The sequence below is a fragment of the Myotis yumanensis genome, unplaced genomic scaffold (genome assembly GCF_028538775.1).
Source record: "Myotis yumanensis isolate MYYU_CA2020_CCGP unplaced genomic scaffold, mMyoYum1.0.hap1 SCAF_3, whole genome shotgun sequence".
Classification (NCBI taxonomy): Eukaryota; Metazoa; Chordata; class Mammalia; order Chiroptera; family Vespertilionidae; genus Myotis; species Myotis yumanensis.
In genome coordinates this window covers 113,737,154-113,746,352 of record NW_027223754.1, presented here as the reverse complement: position 1 = coordinate 113,746,352, position 9,199 = coordinate 113,737,154, and the positions used below count along the sequence as shown (strand labels likewise).

At 38.9% G+C, this 9,199-nt stretch overlaps 1 pseudogene; it reads right to left on the bottom strand.

The window, feature by feature from the left end:
* Positions 1-4,336: 4,336 nt before the first annotated feature.
* Positions 4,337-5,000, bottom strand: LOC139005215 (14-3-3 protein beta/alpha-like; annotated as a pseudogene).
* Between the last annotated feature and the right edge of the window lie 4,199 nt (positions 5,001-9,199).

The following is a 9,199-nucleotide window of genomic DNA, read 5'->3' as shown; positions in this document are numbered from 1 at the left end:
TTCCCATCAAATGCAACATTCAAATTCATAATTTCTCTTAGTAATCTACCTATGGTGTTTATAGCATGACAGGATGCCATGGTGCATTCATCAACAATGAGAAGTTGGGCCTTTTAAATGGTTTTAGTAACTTCAGTCTTTATATCAAATCTAGAAATTGAAGTTTCATTTAATGGAATTGGTAATTTATATTGGGAATGAAAGGTTCTTCCACTGAGAAGTAAATTTGCAGCAATTCTTGTAGACACTGTGGGTAAAACAGTACCACCACGACCTCTAATATAATATATCAAAACTTTATAAAGATATGTTTTTCCACTACCACCTGGACCATCCCAAGAAAAAGCATTTGGGGTGTACAGTTTTATCTTCAATGGCAGAAGTTATAGTCTGAAAGGCTGCCAACTGTTCATAGTTCAGAGAATTTATCAAAACCTCTGCATGTTGTCGCTTGTAGGATTCATCACATGTAGTTGTGTTTGTTAATAAAGGATAGTCTGGAAGTTTGAAATGTGAACATTTCATTCCATGCAATGTGAATACTTCTTGAGTTTCATGAAGGACATGCATTTCACAGTTCACACAGGCACCTTCTCTTCAGTGTAATTTCCAACAAAAATCTTAAATAAATTTAGATTTATTCTCATCTCATAATCTGTCTGCATCAGAAGGACATCCAAACACACATATATATGCAAAAAGTTGCCATCGTTGTTTGGGCATATTAAGGATGATTGCATCATCAATCGTATCTTTCCAGATAGTGTTGTTGATTAATAATCCTCTATGTTTAGCAGCTTCATAAAATGTATCATAAATTACACCTCCTATAGTTTGCAGATCAGCAAAACTTACCTCACCTTTTATATGCAGAAGCAAAAGTCTAAGGTAATATCATTCTGGTTCTCTAAAGCTCACAGTGAATAGTCTGCCTAATACTTTATTCTCATCCTTTTAGTGTTTTCTCCACAAGAATTATTAAACACATAATGTTGTGGAATCTCCCAATGATAATAATTATGCTCGTCGGAATCTTCTCCATTCAATAAAAACCATGCCATCAAAGTCAAATTATGCCTTTTAGCCCTATCTATAACTTCAGCGAAATCATTGGTATGAAAATACAAATTCTTATCATTTGGCAAATGAATAGCTAATCTTGTGATTGCATGAGATTGGTCAGGGTCCGTGGTGCTGGTGAATGGGATTCTGGGCTATAGGGCGCAGACAGCAAGCTGACCAACGGCCGATTCCATGAGGAATGAGGCTCCTGCCTCCCTGCTGTCAGGGTCCAGAGTGCGGGTGAATGGGATTCAGGGCTGTCAGGGCACCGACAGCAAGGTCTGGGTCAAGTGTGTGTCATAGCTACCAGCTGGTCGTCTGGTCATTGGCCATTCTGGTCATTCTGCCATAATGGTCATGGGCTTTTATTATATAGCATGGTTAAAACACAGAATAGTTATATATATATGTATATATATACAATACACAAATATATGATAACTTCAAAATAACACCAATATTATTATTAACAACTAGAGGCCCGGTGCACGAATTCATGCACCAATGGGGTCCCTTGGCCTGGCCTGTGGGATCAGGCCAAAACCGGTTCTCTGACATCCCCCAAAGGGTCCCAGATTGTGAGAGGGCGCAGACCAGGCCAAGAGGCCCCACCTGTGCACGATCTGGGCCTGCGAGGGACGCAGGAAATTGGCCAGCCAAGGAGGGATCGCAGGAGGGCTCCAGGATATGTCCAGCCCATCTTGCTCTGTCCCAATCAGCTGGACCCCAGCAGCAAGCTAACCTACCAGTCAGAGCATCTGCCCCCTGGTTGTCAGTGCACATCATAGCAAGCAGTTGAGCAGTCTTAGCATATCATTAACATAGTACTCTTTGATTGGTTGGACAGCCAGCCACTTAGCATACTAGGCTTTTATTGTATAGGATAATACTGTTGGAAATAGTTTAAGATTTCTGGGACTCTTTTAGTCCTTGGGATATATAAACGGTCCCTGGTTTGACTTAAGATTTTTTGACTTTACAATAGTGCGAAAGTGATATGTATTTAGTAGAAACTAAATTTTGATTTTTGCTCTTTTTTCAGGGTAGCAATATGTAGTAAGATACTTGCAATCCTGGGCAATGACAATGAGCCACAGCTCCCCATTAGCCACCACTTTACAGCATTTTTTTTTGATACTATGTTTTGAGTGGTTTGAGGTAGGATAAGCTCTGATGCTCAGTAGGTTAGGTTTATTAAATGCATTTTCAACTTACAATATTTTCAACTTATAATGGCTTATCAGGACATAACCCCATTGTAAGTTGAGGAACATCTGAATATATATCTCACTAATGATACACACTAATTATTAGCTTTTTAAGTCATCTGACATAATTTCTCTCTGTGTGCTTAAGCCCCTAAATTTGTATACATTTACATTGTTTTATTTTGCTTTCAACATTTTTGGAAACTATAGTTTTATTTTTTAATGAATAAAATTTTTTATTTTACCTTTGAATTTTTACACATTTCCTGATTATTCTGTATAAGGTGGAAACTAGAACTGTTTGAAAGACATACACAATCTAGTACATCAAAAACAGGAGTTTTACTTTTATGCTATACTATGTTCACAACCATGGCATGCTTGCTAAGTAATATACCCATCACAGAAGCAAACGTGAGGCAAAATACTGGTAAGGAACACAAAGCAAGAAAGAGCTACCAGATATACAGACGGCTCGTTCCACATTCACTACTGCATTTTCAAACGCCAAGTATTTAGCTGCACTTTTTTGTTCAGCTAGAAAAGAGGGACTTACTTTTTTTTTTGGTTTGTTTTCATCAGTGCATGAATGTTTTTTTTTTTTTCCTCATTTCAGCAGATGGACAAACAGATGGTACCACAGTTATGTGGAGTGTTAAAGAGAGAGCATGGACACTGTGCGACTGGTAGGCTCTGTGTTCTGGATTCTCCCCATTGCAGTGTTCCGGCAACTTCTTGTTTAAACACATCTGTGGACTTGGCTGGATGAGTACAATTGGGAGATCTGGTGACAGGTACTAACAAGCATTATCAAGACTGGCGGTAATACAGGGAGAAGTCATGGATATTTAAAAATACTTTTTTGATTCAGATCTTGGTGTGACCAAAGAGTAATGACTGTGCTGAGAACCGTAAGAAGACAGAGCTATGGTGCTGGAAGTTCTTCTCAACTCTTTGAAGTAAGGCCTGCTCACCAAAATGTTCATCAATTTCACTTCTCACCCCCTCCCGGCCCTCTATCCCTGCTCATATAGTATTAAACCATGGACAAAGACAAACAAAGATAGACTTAAAAATAAAAAGGTAAAGAAACAGAAGGACAGAAATTTAAAGAGGAAGAGAGAAAAAAAGTCAATAGTTGAAAAGACAGTGGAAAAGAATGTTTAGATTTCAAATCTTAAAAGCCTGGAGCTAGGAAGAACCCAAAGCCTGAGTACTCCCCATGTGAAAGGCAATCTCTGCAGAACATTATTCATAACGGTGTTACCCAGGAGACAGGTAAGGACATTCATAAAACATGTGGCTTTCTTTTTCCTTTAGTGTGTGGTTCCAAGCAAAACAGATTCCACAACTGAAGCACAAATCCCCAGTCGGTGACATTGTTGTAGGACAGGGTTTTAGTCACGTGAATTATATGAGCATTGGGCCTTCTCATGGTGTCACAACCCTTGCCTGTCACACAGAACTTCAATTTCAGGCTCCGAGTTTCCTCAGAGGAAGCCACTGGACGTCTATGGTCGTGAACTTCTGAGTGGCCATAGCCCCAACTGGTCAAGTATCTATAAGCTCCGAACAACAGGCAGAATTACTGTGAATTGACATAAACCCCAAATGTGAGATGGTAGGTGTCTCACTCCAGGTCCCAGCATCACAATATAATCTCTGCAATTTTCTGTGCTTTACAATGGAGCTGTATTTCAGTGACTACTCTGATATCAGATTAAACTTCCCCCAAAGTTACAGATAATACAGGTTATTTTTTCTACCAGTAAGACTTCTGCTTAGTTACAAAACCCCATAATCACAGTGTTCGGGTTTTTGAAAAAAATAAACACACAGTAATCCTGCGAATGTTAAAAAACAAAACTTTAGAATGCCTTGGCATTTATGTCGCCAATCAGAGTTTGAGATACAAAAACCAGCTGTTTACCCCTGGACCAGTTTTGCTAAGCTGAAGCTGTGAAACATTGAAAAGTCAACCCACAAATCTTCTTTTTTAACCTCACAAAGGAATATATGTGGCGGGAATAGAGTGACACTGAACAGGTGACAAAGCACCATAGACGTTAGTTCTCTCCCTCCCCAGTGTCTCCTTCATCCCCAGGGGTTTTTGACGGCCACAGAGTGAGATTGTTCCTAAGCAACTGCATGATCAGGGTGCTGTGTTTGTACGACTCTTTATTCAGTGTATCCAATTCAGCAGTTGCCTCATCACACACCACTTTTGCCAGACTGCAAGCCTTTTCAGGAGAGTGCAGAATCTCATAGTAAAAGACAGAAATTCAGCGTGGGGCCAAGTGGAACTGGGTGTGTAAGCTGCATTTCTTTCTTACTAATCTCAAATGGCTTGCTTATTGTCTCTAGGTGCCACCTCAGAAAGATATCTAAAAGAATCCCTTTTCATTTTCAAGTAGAATACCTTACTTTCTAGTTGTGTAGCATTGGGAATAAGATATTTGCCCGACAGCTTGAAAACATCGTTGCAGATGTCCTGCAGTTCTGCCTCGATCTTCTCACCATACTCTGCCCATCTGCTGCTGCTTCTCCTTCCTCTCTGTTTTCTGCTCAGTGCTGGAGATGACACAGCAGTGACAAGCAGATTTCTCCTTTCATTGGAGAGCTTGTGCCCTTGCTCTGTGACTGCCTTCGGGGCTGCAAAAAGACCTTCACAGCACTCAGCATGCTTATGAGCTTGGCTTTCTGTACCAGCTTACTCTTATCCATGGCCATTCCTGAGGGAGGACTGCGGGAGGCAAAGACGCTCCCAAGCAACCAACCCCGGTCACTGTTTCCGTCCCAGGCCCACTCCTCAGGCAACAGAGAATGGCAGCCACTACCCTGGCTCTTGAATCGGTGGCAGCACTGGCAGCAGTTCTACTTCTGCTCTGCAGTTTTCTTTTTTTATTATATTTTGTCTTATAAGACATTCAGATGGCACCAAAGTCAAATCTGTACTATAAAGTTCATTCAGATAATCTATCTTATATTATTCTCCTCATCACCTGTTCCCTCCCTCCCACATAGGTGACAATTTTTATTAGTTTTGGTCTGTCCTTCCATTAAAATTAAGAAAAAGTTGTATTGATTTCAGAGAGGAAGTGAGAGGGAGAGAGCAAGAGGAAATGAGAGGGAGAGAGCGATAGAAACATCAATGATGAGAGAGAATCTTTGATCGGCTGTCTCCTGCAACTCCCCTACTGGAGATCAAGCCCACAGCCCAGGTGTATGTCCTGAACCGTGACTTCCTGGTTCATAGGTCAAGGCTCAACCATTGAGCCACACCAGCCCGGCTCATTACAATTTTTAAATACAGTAAACTCCCGATATTTTGAACCTCAAGTTAATGGACTTCAGATTTAACAGACAAAATTTCTGGCCCATATGTCATATATGAAAACACCCTGTTAATTTTAAAATGCTTTTAACAAGATTTGCTTATAATTAAATTAGCAGGTTATTTTTTTGTTACTAATTCACTGTTATTTTTTTTAACAAATTGTAGCAAATAGACCATATGTTGGAAAAAACATTGCAATAATTTTGCTGACATAAATAAATATTACATATCTACAACTATAGTCTAATATTTAAATCCCAGAGTTGTTACTGGTAAACACAGTAATTGATTCTGTTGTTTGGGGTGACTTTTTAAAATAATTGGCTCTGTTGTCCTGAGGTGCGTTTTAAGGAAATGCACTAAGCCACACCCCAGCCATGTGCATTTATTTACTTGCAGTGACAGGTGAAGGCACGCATTTACTAGACCTATTCAGCATAAATTTAAAATTACAGTAATATGTATATAGAAAACTTTTCTGTGAAATTAAACTTTTCATATACTTAGTTATAATTACATAAACATGTCTACATAAGTAAAAACAGATATACTAACTAATTTGTTAATTTCTTAACTAACATGCCCATTCAAAAACTTACTTTATTATATAGCAGACTTTCGGCTTTAACAAACACCCCCTAGCCCAAATTAGTCTGTTATATCGAGGTTTTACTATAGTGGGTATATATACAATTCTCCCCTGTTTTAAATTATAAGATATCATGCTATCCACACTACTCTTCACTTTGCTTTCTTCACTTCACTTAATAGTATATCCTAGAGATCTCTCTATAATAGGATGCAGTGTTGGCCCTCATTCCTTTTTATAATGCATGGTTCTCCGTTGCATGGACTTGACCAGGCCATGGTTTCTTCAACTAGTCCCCTAGTGGTGCACACTTGTGTTGTTTTTCCAGTCTTTTGGTAATACAAAAAGTGCTGTAATAAATCTTTTTATACCTAAATCTTACTGTATTTTTTGCCAACCTATCTTAGGGCTATTTTGCCAGGAGTGGATTTGCTAGATCAAAGGGTTAAATGCATGTCATTTTGTTGAACATTGCCAAATTCCCTTCCATAGGAACTTTACTAGTCTGCATTCACACCAATGGGTGAGAATGCCTGTTGTCCCACGGTCTCGCCAATAACAGAGTGTCTGTCAATCTCTGGATGTTTGCCAACAGATGAAATGTTCATGACAGATGAAAGTGGTATTTTTATTTAATTCTAATTTGCATTTTTATTATTTGTTTCATTGGTTTTAAAGGGAGCACACAGGTAGAAATGTGAGTATTTTATAGATTTGGTGTGATATAGATGATTGCCTCTGTAGAGTCTGCTCCATGAAGGTAGGACAGACACCCCCTGTCTGGGTGTTTTGCTCAGTCTTGTACCTCCAATGCTGAGCCCAGTGCCTGACATGAATGAGGCACTCACCAATGTATAATTAAGTGAGTGAATGAATTCAAGGATGAATAAAAGACAGAAACTACCCTTTTTGCCCATTCCATAAGTGCACTGAGGTATATTCAACCCTTTACCCTCCCTCTTCCTTTTACTTCTCTCCAGACTCAGACCTGTAATGAAGGGAGCTATCTAGAAGTCTACACTAAATTGTGAGTTTTAAAAAGAAGAGGAAGAAGTCACAGAAAGAGCTTGCCTGATGTCATGTCCATATGATTAACGAGTGGTGCCTGTGTAGGTAAGAGATGGGGATGGAGTACAGTGAGAAGATGTTGCCTTTTGACAGATACTGAGAAGACCAGCTTAACTGTGAGCATTAGTGCTGAAATAACGAATTGCTTGTTTAAGAACAATCTCCATGTCATTAAAGACTCTCAGAGTTGGCAGCAACTCCTTGACTCTAGCTGCCCAATCAAGGCCACAGTTCCATGCAGCATCCCTGATGTTTATCCTGCTTGGCCATCTCCGAGAACAAAGAGCGGTCCTTGCTACTTGGGGATGGACTATGTCTAAAGCCTCTTTGACATACAGCCTTAAAGATAAAATAGCTATCCTACCATTAATATTTTATTTTCCTCCACCCCCAAAAGAATTTGAGTTGCCTTTACTCTTTCTTTAAATGACATAGCCTTTCATATGGAAACTCACTCTTAAAATTCTCCTTCCTCACAGCTAGACACCACATCATCCATCCACCCAATGTTTCATTTCTTATATATGCTAATGTTAAAAATTTCCACTTACTGAAAAAATCATGAACACAGTAAAAAGGCCAATGACAAATCAGGAGAATATATTTAAAATGTCTAAACTTGACAAGGTTCACATATGTAAAATATACAAGGAACTTTTGAAAATAAATTTTTAAAAAAACTAATAGGTAAATAGGCAAAACATATGAATAGGCAATTTACCAAAGAGGAAACTCAAATAATAAGCAAATGAAGAAATACTGTAACCAATTTAATTAGAAATATAAAATAAAAACTATAATGAGCTACGACTTTATCCCCATCAGACTGCAAATTGGATGACAGTAGGTCATGGCTGGGTTGAGGGGATATAGGACCCTCATGTGATGCTGGTAGGAGTGCCAGGGGAACAGCCTTTCTTAGAGTAATCCAGCAGTATTTGGTCAAATGCAGTTACCCTAGGGCCCAGAAGTCCATTCTCATAATGCCTCCAGAGAAATTCTCACACTGGTTTCCAAGGGAAGATGCATGAAGATCCTTGTCATGCATAGGCCACTCCCATCCCTAGGGGAATGAAGAAATAAAACGTGGTATGGAATACTATGCATCAGTGAGAAGCCATGAAGCAGAAAAATTGTCAATTCTTATTACTCATTCTGTCCCATAAAGTTGTGGAAAACACTGAATTAGGGAATACTGGACCATCGCTCCTAGGGGAAATAAAGGGTTAGGTTCCTACAAGTTTCTGGTCACAATTTTTTTGTCAAATATCATAACATAACTTTAATTTATGTGTTTTCCCATTTAAAGATACCTTATTTAATCTGAATTGTTTTTTGATTAACATTGAACTTATTGACAACAGCACTATAACTCATGTCTGAAGGAAGCTCATTTACCATAAATTTTCACTGTAAGGCACATGATAGCCATCTTACACTTAGGAACATGAGACAGCACTCCAGCACTAAGCTTGGGGGTCATTTTAAACAGCTGCAAAATGGTCGCTTGTTAATAATACAAGGGCTGGAACAAGAAGGTGGAGTGTCAATTTGGTCCTCAGCTGAGAACATGCACATCATTACCCAAACTCATCATTGCTCTGAGTATCAGGTCCATGAATGTCCATCAAAGCTCCTTGAGTATTAATTTGGAAGCAACAAATAAATTTTAGTGAGTAGGTGAATTTGCAAATAGAGAATCTGTGAATAAAGCGGGTTGACTGTATACTCAAGAACCTGGTTAGTTCTCATGACCTAGAACTGAATTAAGAAAGCAAAAAAGAGTCAGTCACTAGTACAATATTGATTATGTAAAAGTGTAGCCAAAGAAGCAACACTTGCTTCTCAAGAACTCATAAAAATCAAAGAATACATATTAACCCAGTAAAATGATTGCCTCCTTGGTGAAGAAGAATAAAAGGAGGAAATAAATGA